This window comes from Helicoverpa armigera, chromosome 17 (assembly GCF_030705265.1).
Source record: "Helicoverpa armigera isolate CAAS_96S chromosome 17, ASM3070526v1, whole genome shotgun sequence".
Lineage (NCBI taxonomy): Eukaryota > Metazoa > Arthropoda > Insecta > Lepidoptera > Noctuidae > Helicoverpa > Helicoverpa armigera.
The window spans coordinates 3,618,348-3,642,018 of NC_087136.1; the positions used below are offsets into that span (position 1 = coordinate 3,618,348).

The 23,671-nt window shown below is 35.1% G+C and overlaps 1 protein-coding gene and 1 long non-coding RNA gene across 3 annotated transcripts in view; one reads left to right on the top strand and one right to left on the bottom strand.

The window, feature by feature from the left end:
• The window catches only part of LOC126055842 (uncharacterized), a 48,536-nt gene that overhangs the window by 17,555 nt on the left and 7,310 nt on the right, over window positions 1-23,671 (bottom strand). The window lies entirely within an intron of this gene.
• Window positions 17,454-20,616, top strand: LOC126055461 (uncharacterized). The gene is made up of 2 exons (XR_010277322.1): window positions 17,454-19,460; window positions 20,145-20,616. It is a non-coding gene; the product is annotated as an uncharacterized LOC126055461 (long non-coding RNA).

Here is a 23,671-nt window from a genome sequence, read left to right on the forward strand (position 1 = left end):
ACACTGAATATGAATATCGGTGATCTAGTAAGTCCAATTTATATATTTGATATGCTTACTAATATATGTAGTATTTTGCTTTGTAGGTGACTTCACTAAATAGAGGAATATGTGATTCAACAGAGCTTTTGGCCCAGCGTTTGCTGCAAGAGTAGAACACAATAGCTCCCTTTGTTGGACATTTTTCTGCAACAGATAGGTTCCCTTTGACGTTGCATTCCCTCAAATTCAGTTATCCAGCCTAGATAACTATCAACAATTTGAGGTAACTTGCTATTCTGCAAATTTGATAAAAACTATCAACTGCAATGTTGATAACTATCAACATTCAGTTGCAGAATATCAATACTAGTTAACCTAGTAGTAGTAGTGGTAGATAATTTGGTATTGATATAATTCTGAAAGAAAATTACATTCTTACTATTGTAGCAAGATTGTGAAACAGAGAAGTTATAACGCTTCCTATAAAGTACTTTTTTACATAATAGGTATAGGTACCTATACAATAATAGGTACAACCAAACAATTCACAACATGAAACAAGTTCCAAAATTAAGTAAGACCGCCATTGTTTCTATTATGAAATTATAATTGGACGTAGTTATACGGATTTGTTCCGAGAAATCTTTCTTCTTGTCTTGGGTTAATAAGGCTCTTTGAAACGTACTAACTAAAGGAATCCTTATATTAAAGAAATAAAAGTAAAGACTTTGGTACGTTGACGAAAGTAAACAAGTCAAATTTTCAGTGACAAGCTTTATAAGTAAGATATTCGCGAAGTAAACATTATGAGTAAATAAATTGGTTCTCGAAGGAATAAGATCAAGAACTGAAATCAAATTATTTACAGTAAGAATATACACACACCCTTATTATACGTGTAACTAATTTTATACAAATAAATAAGCCAAGGTTCCTATCTATTGAGTAAATAAAGTAAATAACCATTCTAAACAAAATAAAAATATAGAACGGTCTAATATTTTGCAAATAGGACCCATCCTCCTCCTTTATGAAACTAATAATGGTAGGAATATTTTTTGCTAACAAACATAGTAAAATGTTTCTATCTAAATTATTGGTGAGTACGGGCCTTCTAATAAAGAGCAAAACGATACGATACCAAGAATTGCGAAGCAAAATTTCATTGGAAGGTCAACGCTAAAAGGAATTTTTAGATTAATGTTACCTATTACCTATTCGCGGAACTTATTGGAAAAATATTACCTATCTAATGTAAGGGAAAACTATACTATGGATAATGTTTGTGTGTCTGAAAAGGATGAATGTGTCTTTGTTAAAATATATTGTTTTGTTTATTATAGTAGTTAAATTGTAATTATGGTTTATATTAAATGCGTACCGGGTAATAAGTTCTCTAGCTTTTAATCGGCTTTTATAGGTAGTTATCGCTAAGAGACACACAAATAATCAGGATAAAGCTTTTGCACGATATGGTAAGTATCCCTGTAAAATATACATACTTAGTTAAAGCTCTACTTCAATAAATCAGAGGTCGCTAAGCCCGTTGTAGTATGAAATGTTTTCCTCATAGAAAATTCTTTTCAGAGGTCAAAATAAAAACCTAATACCTACCAACGTATTAAAGGTCAACAAGGACCTTGTATTTTCAGTATTAAACCTTTTTATTTTTTTTCCTCCTTGCTATAGGTACTGGATATGTTGTTAAAAGTGGATTACGGTTGTGTAGCCCAGGCGATATCCACCAATCTGGGTACCTTGTGTAATCGATAATTTTTTCTATTTTCAAATGAATACAAAAAAAAAACATTATTTTTGTCTAAAGAGGTTCAATTACTTAAAGAGTCTGCAGACGTTTTTATTAGGTACTACCATTCGAACAGAAAAATACCGATTCAATAACTTCGAGAAAGCAGTAAACAAAAGTACTGAGAATAAAAGAAAATTATTCTGGATAAAAGCTTCGAATACGAATCGGGTGACGAGGTTAGAAACCCGAATAAGTGAATATTACCGAGATAGTAGTTCTTTATGAGGTCGGGTTTAGGAGAAAGTAATTTGAGATTCCATGAACCAAATACTCCGGTGTTTTATTTATTAAATAGAATATTGTGCCCATTTCTAGGACAGAATAAAAGATATATTTTTAATAACGTCAACTGTTAATGCATAAATCTTAAATTTTATTATCGTAAAAACATTAATTAATGATACTATCTCTAGTACTGGACATATTAATTAGATTATAATGAGTCATAATGTCATCACATCCTAATGTCATTTTCAATTTTCGAAATGGTCAGCATGCTTACCAAATAAATCGAGACTAACTCTTCAGTAACTCTTCGTCCTCTAATGAGTTACATCATCTCGGTTCCTATAGAACCAATTCAACCACGTCCACTCAAATGGAAGCCAATTAGGATAAACGTGAAAGAGTTTTTCCAACAACTCTCGGAGAGATTTCGAAAATCAGATATTTTTACTACATTTACCGACGGAGGTACCGTCCTTTCCTTCAATCTAGCACTCACTAACAAGACGTCACGGCAAGGGATGTTTCAAGCTCAACCTATTTTATTTTATTTTTATTTTTATTTTATTTTATTTGGGAAACAAACAATCATACATTTCTTATTATTTCTAAATTACAAAAACTATTACTAAATGTACAATCCACCACGTTTCCACATATTACTATTTAGAAAAAGATACAGTTAGATGAAACAATATAAAAGAGATATACAATTTCTTCTCGTTAACTTCAACAATACTGACGTTAAATGCAAAAGTTAAGCCTACAATACTAAACTTACGCGCGTAGAACACAACAATCAGCAACTTTCGGCAAGGCGCTTGATTATTTGGTTTTTAAATTTATTTTTTGTTAGGGCAAATACATCAACATCGTTAAAGTTACCATTGTAAACCTGAACCAATCTCTGAAGCGGTGCTCTTTTTCCTGCATTTGTACGGCAAGGCGTTGTAGCGAACAGTGGATAAGAACGAGCCTCTCGTCTCGTTACCGTTCTGGGTACAATGTAACATAATTTACTAATTAGTTCAGAGCAGTCGAACCTATTGTTCACAAGTCCATGGAGCATCATTCCTTGAAGCAACAGACGTCGGGAATGTAAAGATAATAGTTTGAACTTATTTAGAGCATCTTTATAAGACAATCGTTTGATGCGACATTTATACTGCATTGTACTGAGGAATTTACGCTGAACTCTTTCCACTGCAGCGTCATACTTAATATAATAGGGATCCCAGATCATACAAGCATATTCGATCTGTGGGCGAACTAGAGATTTAAATAAATATAAATATGTAGCTGGTCGTTTAAAATCGGATGTGGCTCTCATTACGAAATTATACATTTGATATGCTTTAGAGGTAAATTTGTCAATGTGTAAATTTAAGTGAAGTTTGCTATCAAGAAGAACGCCCAGGTCACAAATATAAGTTTATTTAAATAGAGTACTATTACAGAGTGAGTAATCATACGGTATCGCCTTTTTATTTTTTGTAAAACTTATAAATTTACACTTAGGGAGACTTAGTTTTAATTTGTTTTCGTCACAATAAGCAGATAATCTATTTAAGTCCTCCTGCAAAAGTTCGCAGTCAACAGTGTTTTTTATTGTTCTAAATACCTTGAGATCATCAGCGTATAATAAAAAGTGACTATTTCTAAAGCAACTACAAATATCGTTTATATATATAACAAACATCAATGGGCCAAGGATAGATCCTTGGGGAACGCCCGAAGTTGCCACATATGAGTCCGACCTGTATCCATTGCACACAACAATTTGATTCCGATTGCTGATGTATGAACAAAACCAACGGAGAAGGTTACCTCTAATGCCATTAAAGGCTATTTTGTTCATTAAAATCGAATGATCCACCCTATCGAATGCCTTTTTAAAGTCCGTGTAAACAGCATCGGTTTGACTCCCTGCCATTGAACAAGTGTTCCGTAAAGATCATTAAGTTGGTTACTGTAGACTTATTTTTAACAAAACCATGTTGCTCCGGTATTATATTGTGACGCAAAAATGGATAAATAGCCCGGTGAACGAGTTTTTCAAATATCTTTGCAAAAGCACAAAGTATCGATATAGGTCTATAATTTTCTATGTCTTGTCTAGGTCCACTCTTGTGCACAGGTATAATATTTGCTTTTTTCCACAAGGACGGAAATGTACCACTATGGATGCACCTGTTAAATAACATGGAAAGAGGTTTACAAATTGTTTCAGCTGTACTCTTTAGAAAATAGGGCGGTATATCATCGGGTCCCGGCCCCTTGTTTGTGTCTAACATTTTTAATTGACTACGAACTTCATGAACAGTGAAATTTAAAGTACAGAGAGTGCTATTATTGACATTACTCAAGTCAGAAGGCGGGTGCCAACCTGATGAGAGACTAGAGGGCTCATAAACTGATTGAAAAAATTCCGAGAACAGATTACATATCTCAACCGAGTCATTAGAGGTTACATTGCCATAGGACATGCAGGTCGGTATACCTGATTTACCTTGCCGATTAGCGATGTAAACCCAAAAGTGCTTAACATCTTTGGTAATACCTTCCTCGACGCTGTTCATGTATTTTTGAAAACATTTGTGACATTCATCCTTAAAACGTGCTCTGTAAAGGGAAAATACTTCATAGTCACTTATATTATGATATTTTTTCCATTTGGACCAGGCTTTCTTTTTATACTTAAAGATGTGAATGAGCGGTTTGGAGAACCATACCGGAAAGTGCGTATTGGGGGGTGTCGATAGCGGTATGCGATTTTTTATTATACCATATAAACAGTTATAAAAATTATCAATACACTCGTCCGTCGAATTACTCTCCAAAATGCCTTCCCAGTAGATCTCATCAATATCTTTATTAATAACTGTGTAGTCGGCTCTACGGTAATTATATTTCGAGGTGTGTAGAGGTTTTGACAAACTGATATTCATGTTAAGTGATAATAGTGTGTAAAATGGTGGATGATGACTATCAACGGGTAAAAGATCTAGATTAGGTATCAAAACAGTGCAGTTCGCGTCCGAAATAAGAAGGTCCAGTATGCGTCCGTTAGGGTTTGATATGTGATTGAATTGTTTGACGTCGTGGACTATCAAAAAATCCCTTAATCGGTTACAAGTTGGTGAAGTTCCCAGACAAGTCATATAGCTTTGCGTAGGATCAAGTTTAACCCACTGAGCTATAGGTATATTGTAGTCGCCCAGTAATAATATATTCTCCGTTTTTATTGAGTCAATTAAATTGTCCATATTATTGAAAAAAGCGTCGTATACGGCAAAAGGTAAGTTGTTAGGCACATAGGCTGCGTGGATAAGGATATTTGAAGAATTGTTGTGGCTAGGAATCATAATGGCAGCTTGTTCAAGGTAATGGTCTAGTGTACCGAGCTGTGAAGAAGGAACACAAATAGGGTTATATTTTCGCAATACCGCTATCAACACGCCGCCACCGTCAGACTTCCTAGTAGCAGTTCTATTTCGGTCACAACGAAAAACTATGTACCGTTTATCAATAAATTCTTGGTTGTTAATTGCAGGAATAAGCCAAGTTTCTGTTAAAATAATGACATCGAAACAGTTAGAAAGAATATTCATATATAAAGTATTCAATTTAGTTCGAATGCCTCTAGTATTTTGGTAATATATGCTAAAATCCTGATGTTTTGTAATATTAGCCATTGCAAGTAGTGATAACATAAATGATACATAAATGAAATTAATTAGCTAAAAGTTAATTACTCGGGGCGCTCTTAATATTTCTAATATCATTTTTACATTTAATAGCTATAGTAGGTGATGTTTCAGACTGCTTAACCAGAATGGTGGCGTGTTTTACCCAGACAAACTTATAACTACATTTTTTAGCCGCATCTCGGGTCTCATTTTGAGCTCTAAAGTCATAAAAATAAGTGTCCTTTTGAAATCTCCCAAGAATTTAATAAATCAATCAAATATGAATCTTAAAGCGTAACAAAATAAGACCGACTTTACTTTTGTTTGACTTCAAATTACAAAGTAAATATGCCACAAAGATAAAACTGAAAAGAAAAACATCGTTCAAAGTTCATCGTAAGAACTCAAACCACATTTCCTAAAAGGAATAAAGATAAACGAAGGACGTGAGTTGAAGATACTTTCAGAGCTTTGAATCGCGGTCCGTATGAAATATATGTACTTACATCACGATAAGTAAATACTGAATAAATAAGTTACGTACATACGTAACCAATCGAATACAGTCGACAGGAAACGTGAATTCGTTTCTTGTTTTTTGCAAAAGAAAATATTTTTCTGATATTGACTTTTCTTATAAATATGAGGTACTTTTGGCAAAAATAATGGAACTATATAAATCATAATTATAATCCCGAAATAAGTTATATATCTAGAAAATGTGTAATGTACTGAAGACTTCAGATAAGAAAACCTTTAAACAATAAAAAAATAATAAGATCACATTAGAACCTGGATTGTTTTGAATGTGGGTAACAATTATATATTGTACTTACCTAGATAAAGATAAAGATAAGATAAAGATTGTTTATTTGTCCAAAACATGAGTATGCAGTACAAAACAGGTTTGCAAAGCAGGGTGTTACATAAAAAAAATCAAAGTTCTTGCATGTTTTGCCCACAAGGGCGTACAAAAGTTAAATAAAAGATAATGCTTACATTTCTAAAATAATTTTAAAATATGAAAAGTAAATTAAACTAAGATATAAACTAGATTACTTATTTAAAAATTCGTTAACATTATAAAAACAGTTTTCTATTAAATATTTTTTTAAATGAAATTTAAATTTTGAAAGCGGTAGCTGTTTAATAGACTTAGGTATTTTGTTGAATATCATGGGTGCCAGACAGAAAATACTTTTGTGCATGAGCGCAGTATTTGATCTTACTACGCACAGCCGATCATTGTCTCTCCGATTACGGACAACTACGTCTGAAAGGCGGCTGAATAAGTGTGAGTTAATTTTAACAAAAACGGCTACTTCATATATAAATAGGGAAGGCAATGACAAAATTTTATATTTTATAAAATAAGGTTTACAACTATCAGTGGTTTTAAGTCTAAACATAGCTCTAATACATTTTTTTTTGTGCTTTGAAAATAACTTCTTTACTGGTAGAGTTACCCCAAAACATCACTCCAAACCTTAAAATGGAACCTACAATGCCATGGTAAGCGGTAACAAGAGCGTCACAGTTTATTAGGGCTGCTAATTTTAAGAGTGCGTATGCTGAAGAGCTAATCCTCTTTGCAAGTCCATCTGCATGCGCTTTCCAGTTAAGATTTCTATCTATTGTAATGCCTAAAAATTTTGTTGTGTTAGCGGTGTTTAGTTCGGTCCCATGGAAGTTTAATTTAAAATTAGGGGTAGGTACGCGCTGACTAAACCACATTATTTTAGTTTTATCTAAATTAATTTTCAAATTATTATTATTCATCCATTGAATTAAGGAATGTAATGTATCGTTGATTTCTTTTTCATTTTTAGAGTGAATCGTTACAGTACTGTCATCGGCAAAGAGTGTCATGGGGTAGTTGGTTACTTTCGGTAAATCATTGATGTATATAATGAATATAATGAATCCTAATACACTACCTTGGGGTACTCCGTACAAAATTGTTCGTATATGAGACTTCCTCCCTTTTTTTTAATGGATTAATTTTAGTAATTTCTGTATATTGTTTTCTGGCTTTTAAATAGGTTTCTATTAGTTGGAGCACATTTCCTCTTATACCGTAAGCTTCTAGTTTCTTTATTAAGATATCGTGACTAACATAGTCAAAAGCTTGAGTCATGTCGCAATATATGGAACAGACTGGCGTCTTTTTATCTATTGTTCATTTACTAATATTTTTTGTGTTTCTAGGTATCTATATATTTGATAATAGAAGTATTTCTCAAATATTTTCGAAAAAATTGATAAAGGCGCGATCGGCCTATAGCAATCCATTTGTAGCTTATCGTTTTTTTTTAAATAATGGTTTAATAACAGATATTTTTAAGTTTTCTGGGAATATACCAGTAATGATGCATAAATTTATGATATGGCTGAGGTGTGTACAAATGGTTTCGGCTACATGTTTAATAATTTTAGTCGATACTCCGTCATGCCCTACACTGTCAGTGGTCTTCAAAGATTTTATAATTGTTAATATGTCATGAGGAGTGCTAGGTGCCATAAACATAGAGTTATTTTGTCTATCAATCATGGATGTAATAATAATAATACCTAGATACTTCATTGTATAACTACCGTGGAAATGCAGTTCTCATAAAAAACTGAAAGAAAAATATAAACATTCTATTGTTGACTGTACCTATCGCACTGTTTGAAGGGAAGTTTAAATATACAAGGATGTTTTCATAATACCGTTCGTTTCTGTTTATTCTTACTGACAGATTGTCAATGTTTTTATTTGAAGTGTAACTATGTACCTAATAGTGTAGATATTATATTCTAGTGTATTTCTTGTTTTAGGAAACAAATCAATCACACTCCATAATATGTCTTTTTGTGATTAAAAAGTCAATAATGATGTCATCTAGCGATGTTCATCACTACCTATCATGCATACTTATTACATTTTACATTGTATAAATAATCGATATTGAACACCATTTCAGAAAACCCTATTCAAACACTAAATATTTACCAACAATCTCTCAATTGATATCACACTCGCATGAATAACACAAATAGTAGATTCGAATATTCGATTATCATAACGTATGGTTCAAATATCGATATAGTAACACCCCTACTATAACCTAGTTACATCTCTATTACGTTCCATAGTGATTACGGCGCCATCTTGGATGTTAACCACATTTGTCTATTATTCAAAAGGTCTTCTGTCAACGGACTTTGACAATTGAAATGTTCAAATAGAATACGAACTTGTGTGTTTAATTAAATAATGAATGAAGTTTTGCCTTTGATAGAGAATTGTTTACTTAGGTCGGTCTTCTGGCCCGATACTTACATCCGTAGTTGATTAGTTGAATCTGGTATTAAATAGAGGGCAACTACTTATCTAAACTAAACTGTGATATAAATTAGACCGAATATCAATTAAATAGAGCAGTCGATAGTGAGAATTACATATTTTGTGTACCTACCTAATAAAACTTCATGTACGTTTTTGATCAGCAGAACTGTAGATGTAAAGGAATGTTGTTTGCTTTTGTATATTGATTACGATGATTAAATGGTAGCACTCATTAATTACCAACTGGTCTCGTACAACTTCGTGTGACATTTCCTTGCTAAGTCCTCCTTTCTCTGTCTGAGCATATCTGCTGTACACGTGTGTGAGGTTTATGAACGTCACATTCTAAGACAAGCCCCCTAGAAATCTGTTCAAGACACGTTCAAGGATTGATCGATTGCTTCACTCATGTGGTTTGCTAATTGGTATGACCTGTAACTGGCGACCATGAATACTATAGTACTTTACAGTAGGTATTACTCAGCAAATGCATGTTTGTAATCTCAAGATAAGAAATTAAGAACACAATATCCCGAGCCACAGCATTCTTGAAAAGAAAATATCCCCTAGCTGCGAACATTACACCATTCGATAAATACAGGCGTATGTACATTGGAGCCGCGTACATAAAAAAACGCCTTTGTGCAAAAAGCCAACATGACAGGCGCATTATCGAGCGATATTTCCCTCGTCTCTGCAATGTAAGCAAAAAAGCAGCATACCCATACAACCAAGCTGGTCTAGCGTGACTGTGTACAATATCCTTAGTCTATATCACAGTATAGAAACACCGCCTAGACTCCCCTTTGTCACGACAATGGTGACGAAATATCGATTTGAGCCCAACAACCGAGGAACTCCGAAATTTAATGCATAATTTGGAGCTGCGAACCTATTACGTTCCAGACTTGACGTAATAAGGTGATTGCAAATTAGCTTGAAGGATACGAAAATAGAAGAGAACTTTGTGATTTGGAAATGGCTTTTTCAAAATCCTGAACATGTTCCAGTCGTAAAAATCTCTTTTACTCGTGTTTTATTTTTAAGGTCAACCTTATAAGTACCTAAGCTCTTAAAATAATTTTGTATCGACAACGATGGACCTTGGGCGCGTATTGGATCGATGTTACACAAAAATAGAATATTGGCTAATTGACATACTTGATGTCACATTTAGCTTACATGGATGTAATTTTGATTACCTACCTCTAGGGAGAAAATATATTTTTACAGGGAATCTTAAAGAAAGGTGTAAATGTGATGCTAGTATTGCGAGTTGGCACTGTGTTTTCAAATACACTCAGTGCTAGAGCAACTTTTTGGAACCCATACTGGGAATAAAATGCCTGAGAATAATAATAGAAAAACATACATTTAAAACAAATGAATTACAGTATATTGTCAAACGCAGTCCCAGCGAGACTCAAGTGAAATTACATTTAAAATTGAATAAAATTTCCATAGATGAGTGCCCTTTTCACCTCCCTTTATGCAGAAGTCTTACATTATGAGCCATAAACAAAGATGGTTATCATTGAATATGCAAATAATGTGATAAAACCGGAGAGCACGGAAAGCTTGTGAAAAATGTATGAAACATCGTGCGTCACTCGTTTTGGAATAATTCAGATGCAAATGTTCTTATTTATGGATTTTTTCTGGTTGATAGACTGTATATTAGTCATCTGGTACAACTAACGATGCATCTTTTAACCTTACCTTAGAGTTAGTTACTAGGGTCACTGACTTAGCTAAGTTAGGAAATCATGTGTACGTTTTTTTTTATGTTGGCCTATAACAATTTGCCATTCCTGGTATTTACAAACAACCACTTTAGCAAATAATATAATTGCACATGAAATAACTAGACCCAGACTCTACAAAAGCAGAGCGGAGACATCAACCAAGAATCGAATTTGTCCGCTCAGAAATTCCACTGAGTGATAAGGAAATTCTATTGGTGATAAAATTTCTCCGACTTACTCCGCTTTGGAGACCCTTCCTCAGAAAAGCTTTCCTTAGACACATCGCCATATAAACAAGGATTTCATTTACATGATGTAAACTACATTCTCGGTAAACGTTCTAGTTTAAAACTATGTGCGCAAGTTGTTGTTCAGATAACCGTTGGGACCGCATCGCTCAGCGGGCCGCAAAGTTAAGGGGTGCCTAAGTGATTGGATAGAAGCCCCTGGTTCAAACTTTATACTTCCACGTTAACATGATTGTATGGGATACCATCTAACTAAATCTAATTGCCCTGGAACAACTCAGTTCATATTTTAATCACACTAACATACAAAAAGTGAACATTATTGAGTATGTTACATCATGCAGTGACTACTGAACGAATTTATAAATAAGAGTTACAAATCACTATTTATCCAGGTACAATTAGACGCTCTATCGGGTCATCCGCCTTCCAAAACAGCGTAGAACCACAATTTAATTGTAACAGGCATTTAAATCGAATAAAACTTGCCGAAATTCTGTAATCATTGACCTGTGATAATTCCAAAGTCAAGTCAATAAATAAAATAAGATTTATCTAAATTCTGAAATCAATGAACTTACTTCTAAAGTCACCTACAAGAAACAACCTAGGAGAAAATATGAAAACATCTCAAGATTCTCAGAGATGAAAATAAAATTTTGTATAGTAAGTTCAACTCAGTCGTGCGCGCGGCCTTATGTGTGGGTAACCCTTGTACATATACAGTGACTTTGTGTGCGTGACAAGAGGTACAGTCGGGTACAAATACAGTTATCTAGGGGTTGCATACGGGTGTTTAAAGAAAAACAGTTATTACGTAATTTAATGTTTATTTATTTATAATGATTCTAAATCGCTACTTAAAAAATCAAATGATGAATTTTCGGATTCGCTACTCTCCAAGGTGAATTATAAATTCTGACTCCATGTCAAAATGTCTATAGCATTCTTCTTTTTTCTTACATGTCGACAAGTATTACCCAACATCCCTTCATCAATTTGACTTATACGTTCATTTACGAGTTTCATTATTTCCGTCTTATTTTGGTCGACATTATGCGAAGCAATATAATTTTTTTTAATTCCCCACACATTTTGTTTACATTATTATATTTATTGTCTGCGTACCCCGAGCTAGAAACTATGTAAGGAGTATTTAAATCATCTTAGATATTTCACCTCATTTATTTCTTAGATACTGTCAATGTAAATTTGAAAAGACGAAAATAATGAAAAACTATATTTAATAATAAAAAGCTTTGAATGTTGTTTCTCCTTAATAATTTCTCCGTGAATAACTAGTATTTTCGTAAGCGACTGTACTCATAACAAAAAGCGATAAGAACACGTCATCCTCGGACGACGTCACTGTCACACGAATGAAAGTTGTATATTTACAAGCCGACGCACACATAGGGCCGCGCGCAAATCTGAGTTGAACTATCTATAGTAGGTACCGATAAGGTTCCGATAAACTGTCTATAAGCAAGAATAAATTGAGGAAAGCGTTGCATCAGATCAAAAATAAAGAGAGAATGGAACGCCAGCAACATTTTATTTTATTTTTTTAAGACAAACGGTAGGTATTTTTCAAAAACGAAATTTCATAAGAAATACAAGACGATATGTGTTGCGTGTTCTCTCTATAAAAAAGGCAGAAGACCCGAATAAAGGAAATGCGAGACTAAATGAAATCATAGTCGTATCAGTAAAGGTTTTCCTCTATCTCGGTCATAAAGGAAAATGAAAACGTCCAACCTTAGTAAGTAGTATGGTCGTAGAGATATATTGCGAACATTTTTACTGAGCACGTTCTGCTATCAATGATAATAATATCTTTAGTTATACAGAAATAAGACTGTAATGTAGGTGCAAGTTATTTAGGTTGGTCGACCAAACCAAATCGTTATAAGTCATGTATTATGAAAGACAATTCAACAAACTGTAATCTTAGTCATAGTAATATTAACAAAAATTTCCATGTTTATATTATTTTTTATCTTTATTCTTAATAACTTTAAGTAGAACGTAGCATTGTTTATCGTGTAAGCTGTGTACAGTAGTAATTGGGTCTCAGGTTCATTTATTGTGTTTTTCTTATTATTTTCTATTTCTTGTATAACCTGTTATCTGTATCTGTACCTAATAAATAAAATAAAAATAAAATAAAATAAAGAAACCTAATTTGATGGATTGACTATCTGTGGATTACAATAACAGAATTATGCATTGTTTTGCGATTGTAGATGGAATTTGACATTAGAATTGTAATAATATCAACAACGGATGAAACGGTAATTGTAACCGCAGTAGGTAGGTATGACTAATTCGGTAAATTAATTTGAATAGTTTTTAAACAACGTTTGCCATTTAAAATGTAACCCAACCCACGTATTATTGCTTTGAGATTGAAGATTGACTTTAATAGATAGTTTGAAAAATTAAACTAATTGAAGCGTCCTTCTCTGATTGGTGCATTCAATTGCACAGTGGGCGTCCCTTACTGACAAACAACATGAAAGTTATTTACGATAAAATAAAATACGTTGAAATTTACGATCTTGGATGCTTTGAGATATCCAATTCACATCAAGCTTGTTTGTGTCTTTTACAGAAAAGCTGGAGAGGCCCATGTCCAGCAGTGGACTGCGATAGGCTGATGATGATGATGATGATGATGACAGAAAAGCAGTGTAGGTATACGATCTATATTTTCGAAATAAATGAGACCTTGATAATAAACCTCTTAAATGGCCTTAAAACTCCACACGACAAAAACAAAAATACATTCCGAACTAACATTATTTAAACGAGTAACTCGTTAAAATTATGTTAATGATAAAAATTAGTATAATTGCCGTCAAAATGGCGTGCGCACGATAATTACTTGTCTAATTTTAGACGGTTGCTGACGACGGTGCATCCATTTTGTTAAACAATGGATGATAAGACTGGCTGTATTCGGGATGGTTTTAAATATATTGTTAAGCAAGTCAAGAAAGTGTTAATTGTTAACGACTGCTTATACATAAATGGTTTGAGATTGTGTGTACTGTTTACATGTCATCATAGTCATCCTTTTTTTAACTTTCTTTCTATAAAGTTAGTTCAGTCAGAATTCAGAACCCATTCAGCAAATCAAAATGTGAATCAAACCTGCTTCCAAAGGCCTGCATAATTTGGACAAAGAATCAACGATGCAGCACTATGCCTATGAAGACCAAAAAGCACAATTCCTTTCGTGTTTCAAAAGAGATCAGTGCTCTACAGTGGGACAATGATGTAATAATTTCTTGTAAACGCCTTAAGTGAAATAAATTATTGACTTTGAGGGTCTTCTCAATTTTTTCTGCCACAGGGTGGCGCCACGTATGCGTCTGGTCCAAACAGCTGTCAAATAGTATGGAATTGTAGGGTCCGAACTTATTGTTTATTGAAATTCTGTTATATTTTAAGTGTTATTGATTTTATTATGGACTACGGTCAGAATAAGGTTTCCGAACTAAAAATTGAGCTAAGAGAGAGGGTGCAAAAGTCACTGGTACTAAGGAAAAGCTTGTTGAAAAATTTGTTAACACAATATGATTTAGTTTTTTTTATTTACTCAACCGCAATAGTAAAACAATAATGCAGTGCTTTAATTATAAAATAAAAAAACACTAAAATCGTTCACTATTCATAGTGAAGATAAGCACTTTGACAGTTACCTGGACCTGACGACTCGGTGCTGCCACCTCGTGGACGCCATTTTAGAAAACCCTCATTGAATTTGTCTTTCGTACTTACAATAGGTATTTTCTCTGGTATTTATTTGTATGTCATTTTATCTGAATGATATTTAGTTATCTTGTAACTATGCTTGACACTTGAGACGTTCGTAATGGCCTGATAGCAACAATTCTATTTATTCTCTATTGATAACGTAACAGTACAAATAGAGTACAAACCGATTAAGTTATTTACGGGCCTTTATACTTCTTAACAATTCAGGCAAGTTTTCAAATTAAAATCAAATACCATGTACTACTTTCCGCTAGTGGTTTCGCCCACTTCCTAAGGGATTTTTTCCCCGTTCCCAATTAATACTAGCTATATGTTTACCAGTTGATCAAATTGCCCAGTTTCATTAAAATCCGTTCTGCCACATGCACGTGAGAAGTAGGTAACTACCATACATATGCACACACGTGTAGAAACTTTCGCCTGTATGAATACCTATTAAATTGATTTTCTCAAGAGTTTTTCACTTTCATAAGAAATGACAATTCTATAACTGACGTGACTTACACAATTTATAAAAAATCAATATGACCGTACATTTATCAAGAGTCATTTACGCACGTAATAAAAATGAAGAGCCCTGTCAAAACTCATAAAGTACATAAGTTAGGAGAAAATGTAATTAAGCCCGTATTGTGAAGAGTGGCGTCTGGCCTTGGGTATGTTTTCTTAATATAATATTAGGAGAAGGTAAACGTTAAGTAAAAGTTATTTAGAATGTTTTAGATTGCTAAAATCATTATATAAGTTATTACGTACAGATTTATTTTGTTTCTGGGAAAATAAAATTGTAATGAGCATGAAATAAATAAGGAACTAACTTCCAGAAGACCTTGCAAAACAGGACATTTTAAATGTACATAAATAAGTAGGTATAGAGAAATTCTCGAGAAAAAAAGGCAGTTCTGATTATCTGATGAAAGTTATATAAATTAAGTTGCCTCATAGGGGCCCAATAACTGTACGTGGTATTCAAGATATTCAACTTGAATTGTTATTTACCTACCAGTTTAAAAAACGATTGAAAAACAGCATTAGCATTTGATGGACGTGAGACCTTTTAACGCGTACAGCAGACACGTTAAAGCCAAAAGTTCAAAGAAAAATATAAATAGGTAGCCCCTTTTGAAAATTTTCCAAAGTGAAAAGGGCTTATCTTGACTTTGAGTGACTGAGGTATAATCAATCCTTTTCAAATTCAGAGTGAAAACGTGCCTCGTGAACCGAAATGAAAAATGCCTACCTTTGAATATCTATTTAAGGATTACAAAATCTGAAACTTAAATATTTTTATAATACCTAACACTAACTAACTGTAAATAGTTAGTCATAGAAATAGATTATTAATCAGAATTATATTTGCACGCCATTGATCATGGCAAACATGTCTAGAACTCTATCCAATTTAATATCTTGCATGCGATTTTTTATTATTGTATGTACACATGTGTTTGAGCAAATAAATAAATTATTATTAAATTATTATTATTAAATTATTACTAAGGGCTTGATAAGGCTACAAAGAAACTTTTATTTAACCAAATTATCCTATTCTCCTTTAATCATGGGCAATTGAATTTTAATCTAGATAAAAAACTGTTTAGAAAAGGAGAATTTGAGAACTTAATTCATCTTAATCAAAACCTTCTTTACGCCTGAGTCCTCATTAGCAACTTATTGTTACGCTTGCACTCTAAAATTGCTGGTCCGATTTGGGTTTTAAATAGAAGGGCTCTTAAATAGACGGAAAACGAAGATACTTTACTTTTAAACTGGGTTTAGAAAGAAACTTATATCGGGATGCGGTTATAGCGACGTAAAACAGCTATCGGTTAAAACGAAGTATTTCTCGCAATCTCGGCAAAATCTAGCGAAAATATCTATAAAAGAGCCTCATCATCTCAAGTCAAATTCCCGACTATCTAACTTTATTCAGTAAAGTCTACCATAATTTATCACTGTAGGAAAACTTGTGGCATCATCTAACAATAACTTAATATACTTCAGAAGGATCGAGGGTACTGAATAGATGCCAAATTCTAACAATAGGACCAATGACAAGAAAGATGATGTGACAATTTCCCCGAATTCGGGGTAAAGGGAATTCTTGTAAGTCGGAGTTGTACGGAAATCAGTTGGGTCCGAAAGGATATGGTAAATGAAGTGTGAAAATCTTCGTAGTGGAAATTACGTGTTGGAATTCAATATAAATGGGACCTTTTACTGTTGGACTGTTATGTAGAATGGTCCAACTTGTTGAAGTGACATATTCAATTATAGCTGACAATTATTGAGTATCTTTAGTACAGCTTAGGTACGACTTGTGGCTTTTTGCCAAATAACTACCTATACAGGCAATCTTCTTCTTCCTGTTTTTTGACATTGAAACTAAGTATATCATTTTCAAATATAAATTGGAACAAAGGTCCTTAGGAATAACTTATGTGGGTAATAGAAGTCAAACAAAATACATATTTCAGAAGCCAATAAAGGTTATCTTCAGCAAAAAATAAGGCTATAAGTCACACGAAAGATCCTCAGGGCAGATAGGGCGAACATAAAGGTGAACGCTTTTTGTACTCACTACTAAAGAACAGGTATACAGATTATAGATTATGTAGGTTACAGATGGGTCAGATTATTTACATGTCGGAGACTGTCAATAGTACGGACACTAAACGTCACACAAGCGCGCCCTCTGGTGGCGTTTCCGGTGAAACAACATTTTGGCGCGCTTGGCAGAGTCGTGGTGGTCGGCGTGGCGTCCGCGGAGCTCAGTCTTCGTTGAGTCGTCGTGTTGCACACATCTCGAAACTGCCTTACGTCACGTCTAGTGTATCTAGTGTTATTACCTAGTGTTGTAGTACCGTTGTAGATCCATATTGTAAATCGTAAAGTGTCGTTTGAAATTAAAGTGTAAAGGTTCTTCTAACCTAACAGACAGACATGTGTTGCTGGGGAGTTTGTTCCGCCACTTCTTCTCCCCAGCCAAAACACATAGGAAGTGGCGAAGGGCGGGCGTTTTGGGGGTTGTCTTTTGTTCTGACCAATTTGAATAAACGTTTGAGTTTTGAGTTTGTTTAAGTTTCTTTGAGTTATCTCTTTGTACGATTACCCTAACTGATGTCGGACGATAGTGCCATCCTGATGTTTCGGCGCCCTCCGACATCAGAAGTGGGATGCAATCCGAATGCCCACATGCGTTTCGAATTCGCCATGCGAAGATAAATTTCTACCCACTAACAAAAAAAAAATGTAACGTCGATAATTTGAAATGAAGTTTGTAGTAGAAGATTTATTAAGAATTTCAGCGAAGGTACAAGTATGGTAACCACGGTTATGGTAATGGTATCGTTTTCCATTGTTACATGTCAAGCTACTTATTGAGGGTATGCTAGAAAATTAACCGAATTTGTCTTTTTTCATGTTTCAACAATGACGGTCGTTATTGTGCAATATGGCGACAAAATTACTGCGGAGCATCCCAGCTGCCAGGAGCCTGACGTGTCATCGTGAGGTCGGAGTGTTGGTGCTCGTGCATCTACGTGGCTTCACGTCCGCGAAAGCCTTGCTGTACTGCGCGCCATAGCGATGTGCGCATCGTCATGCGCGTTGAGGTGTTGAGTGGAAACCCGGTGAGACCGATCCATTTTTGCTTTATGTTAAGGTTATTTGTCTTACGACATTTTTAAACTTGAGGCAGTTTCAGTCTCGTTGTTTAGTGGTAGTGCTCATTAATTGGTGGAATCGTAGATAATCAGAATCAGAAACCGTGAACCTAGGTTTGATCCCAGAGTTGAAAATTATTAGTTATCTGATCTCATCAATATCCTAAAGTTAGAATATTTCAGTTTTTGCGTCATTTGATTGAATTGTGCATCAGACGATAGATTTTTGGTAAAGTGTTACGTTCACCTACTCTGTAATTTCGTTGCGCTAAGTTGTACCAATGATAGAGACCAGGGTGACTTGGAAAAGACTCGTTGGCCTGTGTGATGGCATCGGGGTGACCAAGAAGAGACCTGTGTAAAGTCTGCGGTACTGTTTTTATTGTGTTAAGCTGTAACTATGATGGGTATCGGGGTGACCTGGAAGAGACTCGTTGGCCTGTGTGACGGCATCGGGGTGACCAGGAAGAGACCCGTATACATCTGTGGTACAGTTGGTGTCATGTCACTGTGGTTGTGGTTGTGGTCCCTAGGAAGCCAGGATGGGCTGAGAGCTCGGCTAAGGGACAACAGTCATGTGAAGCCTAGGTATTTAGTAATTTACAAGTTGAGTCTGACTAGCAATTCGATCTTTCTTTGATTACGTGCTTAGCTTTTAAGGTAGGGATCTAGTTTCTTCATTTGAATAGTGATTGCTATTCTTTAAATCTGTAACATGTGTGTAGGTCTTACTATCTTACGAAACGAGAAGGTTTGTTGCTGACCCATATGTTGTCAATATTTGATGCCTAAGCACTTTTCATCTCTGACTTAACAGATAACATCTAAGGTGAACGGAGCCTGGAGAACAGAACGAGGTCTACTAGGCAAGCGGCGGGCGAGGTGCGCTGCATTGGCTGTTTGCAGCGTCGTCCTCCCCCAGATTCGTCGTGGAGGCCGTATGAGTTGCGGCAGGCCAGAACATCGCGTCTTATCGCACAAGGTGAAAGCATTCTATTGCATTGAAAATGTTTAGATTGATCAGACAAAATTAGATCCGAAATTCAAAGGTCCATTTAGAGAAATCGAAGTTTTGGAAGGTGATCGTTACACATTAAAGCTTTGAATTGTAAACGTACTTGCAAATTTGCTCACGATAGATTAGGAAAATGCCAGAAGGTCATGTACCAGTCGAAATTGATGTAATGGATGATCGTGTTGATAATGATGATGATCAAGTTTAGAAGGTTTGAGTAAATTAAGCTAACGGCCGTAATGTGTTCGACCGTACCAGTAGTCTCTGGCGGAGGTCGTGGTCTATGGAGACCGTAGCGTGTAACCGCAGGGGTGGTGTACACGGGCTGTCCACTGGGTGGACATGCGTACTAAGTTTTGTGTGAGAGCAATGTGATTGCTTTTCGGCTGGATAGCCGTGGCGTTAGTTTTTTTTACTTGGAGTTTTTTGTAAGCTTAGATTATGTTTACAGTTGTGGTTATGATGACGATGGTACATGGCTGTGGTATGTGTGTGTTGTGATTTAGCAGTTAAAACGTTACGAAGTGTAGAGCGTAGAGTATTTTTACTTTCCCCGTTGTGTAGTTTAATTGGAATGAGACAAGTTACTGTTGTGGTCAGGAGTGGCCGAGGCTGCACTGTGCATACTGTGCTGTGTTTGTGTTGTTGCAGATTAAACGACCACGAGGACGTGGTCTACGCAGGATGGCCGTGTCGGAGACTGTCGATAGTACGGACACTAAACGTCACACAAGCGCGCCCTCTGGTGGCGTTTCCGGTGAAACAACATTTTGGCGCGCTTGGCAGAGTCGTGGTGGTCGGCGTGGCGTCCGCGGAGCTCAGTCTTCGTTGAGTCGTCGTGTTGCACACATCTCGAAACTGCCTTACGTCACGTCTAGTGTATCTAGTGTTATTACCTAGTGTTGTAGTACCGTTGTAGATCCATATTGTAAATCGTAAAGTGTCGTTTGAAATTAAAGTGTAAAGGTTCTTCTAACCTAACAGACAGACATGTGTTGCTGGGGAGTTTGTTCCGCCACTTCTTCTCCCCAGCCAAAACACATAGGAAGTGGCGAAGGGCGGGCGTTTTGGGGGTTGTCTTTTGTTCTGACCAATTTGAATAAACGTTTGAGTTTTGAGTTTGTTTAAGTTTCTTTGAGTTATCTCTTTGTACGATTACCCTAACTGATGTCGGACGATAGTGCCATCCTGATGTTTCGGCGCCCTCCGACATACATAACTTTGCTTTGATAAGCAACCTTCTTGTTATGAAAATATAACTCACTGTAGAAGGTATATTTGTTAAAGAAACTGAATTCTTTAGTAAGTAGAAAGAGTTTTTTAGTAAGTGCGTAGAAAGTTGTATTAATGACTTCCTTGGAATGATATAAAATCTGCATAAAAACCATGCATGGGTAGATTGTGTGAAAAACACCATGACTAAAAAGAATTATAATTGTGAGAAGACGTCATACCTATACACGAATACATGACATACTGTGCCAGCATAGACATGCTGTGCCAACTCCAAAATTTTAATAAAAAACTCTAAAATTCGGGTAAAAGCATGTTGGTGATGATGGTGTGGAAATCTTAATATCAGTCCATACTCCTATTTTAAGTTGCTAGCACTTCTTTCATAGGACTTAAATTTAAGGAATTTGGATGTATTTAAATACTACAGCTACCTTTTACTCTGCACAAAAAAGCGCGATACTGTCATTCATCTGAACTTATGTTCAGTCAGCCGATAATATTAGTGTAAAGCCCTAATCAGTGAGATGGAAAACCATTGTGAAAGCGCAAAGCCAGACCATGTTCAACCAACATGGTAATGAAATCGATATTCGGCTTGCGGACTTAATAAAACAGTTATTGTTTTATGGAAGGGATTAATTAACAGCGGTTGCAGATGGGTTGAAAATATGTATGGTTTGTTTGATGTCATAGGTAATGAGAAAAATTATATAAATATACTTATGTGAAATTGCAAAAGGGATACCGCGAGGGAACGACTTCCCTCACGAGGATGGAAAAGTACCGTAAGTCCTTTTTCTGGCTCTAGACTATCTATGTACTTTTCATTGAAAGTGGTTCAGTAGTTTGGCGTGAAAGCCATAGACAGACAGAAGTAGAGTAGTCCAATCAAAGTTTTCGGTGTGTATATGTATGTACCTACTGCCTACCATTAATCTTCGTACTGATTTCCTCTAAGGATATTGCTTAACTATCAGACTACATGCCTCACAATACACAGACACCATTACGAATGTACCATCCATTGTAAGAATCAGTTCCATTTTTCTCCCGCGGTTCAAAAACGAGAAAATGGACGAAGTCTTTAAAAGAAAGGCAACACAGTGGCTTTTAACAAATTCGCTTTAAGCCTTTCCGCTCAGCCACAGAGAAGATTAATGGACTTTTCACTTGAACACTTCGGAAGAAATTCTTAAAATGACTGTTAAAACATTTTACATTAAACAATGTCCAGCTATTTAATACAACATCCATCATATTTTGTTGTGAAGTTAAATACTTGCTATTTGTAAAATGTCAAACAAACAGAGAGTCTAACATAAGATAAGGGCAGATAAATTATTTGTAAAGAGTTCATATGCGTCTTGAGACCGGTATTAGCTATGACCGTGTACCTACCTTCTGTAAGCTTTCTTCAGAATTGTAACTATTGTACCAAATCACACGTAAGTAAATTGGTTAGCCTACTTTAACATTAAAACGCTTCATAACGTCAAAAGTAAGCCAAAACATAAGAGAACATATACCTTTTACCAGATAAATTAATTAAATATTAAAAGGCAGGTTCATTGACGAGAGAACATAAAAGAAACTCGTATGTAATAAAAGCAGAAAGTTAGTGTTCCCATAAAACCCAGCCACGAACTAAAGTTACCGCTCCATTATGTCTGGGAGCTGTATATAAAGACATCGTAAATTATACGTGTAGCCTATAAAAACCTTTCATTGGTTAATACCTATTATGAGAGAATAAAGCACGGTTTATTTATTATAGAAACGATATTGATGGGAAAATATATAGCCGTCAGAAACCACCGTTAAACATAATATAACGTGGTTTTAAAACGGATAAGTATAAGGTTTAATCCATTAACTCTCTTTAAGATGAGGGTTTAAACTTAGCACTGAAGTTGATACTTTTGAAGACTATGTTTTATAATCGGATGACAAAATATACTACTACATATATACATGAAATTCAGAAAATAGGTTCAATAAAAAATAATTATTGAAACATTTTCTGAAAAATATTATTTCCTGTACCTACTAAAAAGTTGCAATATTATTCAAAACAATGACTAAAGTAGCATCCCTTTGTTCAGTCGACTCAAACCCAAATCTTCAAGCTTAGAATAAGACACTTGAACGATATCCCAACTTAAGATACTTAAGTAACCTAAGCTTCGAACTACTTAGGCGTCCAAGACAGAGGGTTTATTAAACTGGTAGGTTTTGCCTGGAACTTCGTCTTGTTGGTGATAAAACCCTCATCCTTCGTACTAACTTATCAAGGCATTGTAAAGTTTTTGTTACTGTAGGCTAAGATAGCACAAGGGATGAGACACATGCCTCAAAGAGTACCTATGTCAAGTATCAAGGTTAAAGAATGGAGGAAGATTGAAGGAAAGGTGGTCTGGCTGGGAGACATATTATTATAAGATATGAATAAGAAGAGAGTCAATGGTAGCATGACGAATGACAGATGAGAATGGAAGCAAAAAACATAGGATTGAACTCAAATCAAATTGGAAAATTAAGAGTAGTTAGAAGCAATTGAAATCACTCATGAAAACCTCTACCATGGGCCAACCCTTATACTCAAAGGTGTCAGATACATAGAATAAGATCAGGAACTTCTAGCTGGATTAAAAAATTAACACTGCAAACATTTACATATTTAACCTGCAAGCCCAATTCTCAAGACAAAGGTCCTTAAACCTGATCTCTCAGATACAGACAAAAACGCCTTCAACTCAAAAGCACAATAAGAAATGCGACAAATCCGCAATCCCGTAATGTAATCACCGGAGAGCGGGGGAAACAATTGTCAGTGCGGAGATGAAGTGCTTCCGTTCCAACCTACGTACATTTAGTAGTATATTTAATCATAAAAGTCCGGTTAATAGGGCTGGTAGAATCAGGAGTAAGTAGTATTAATAACG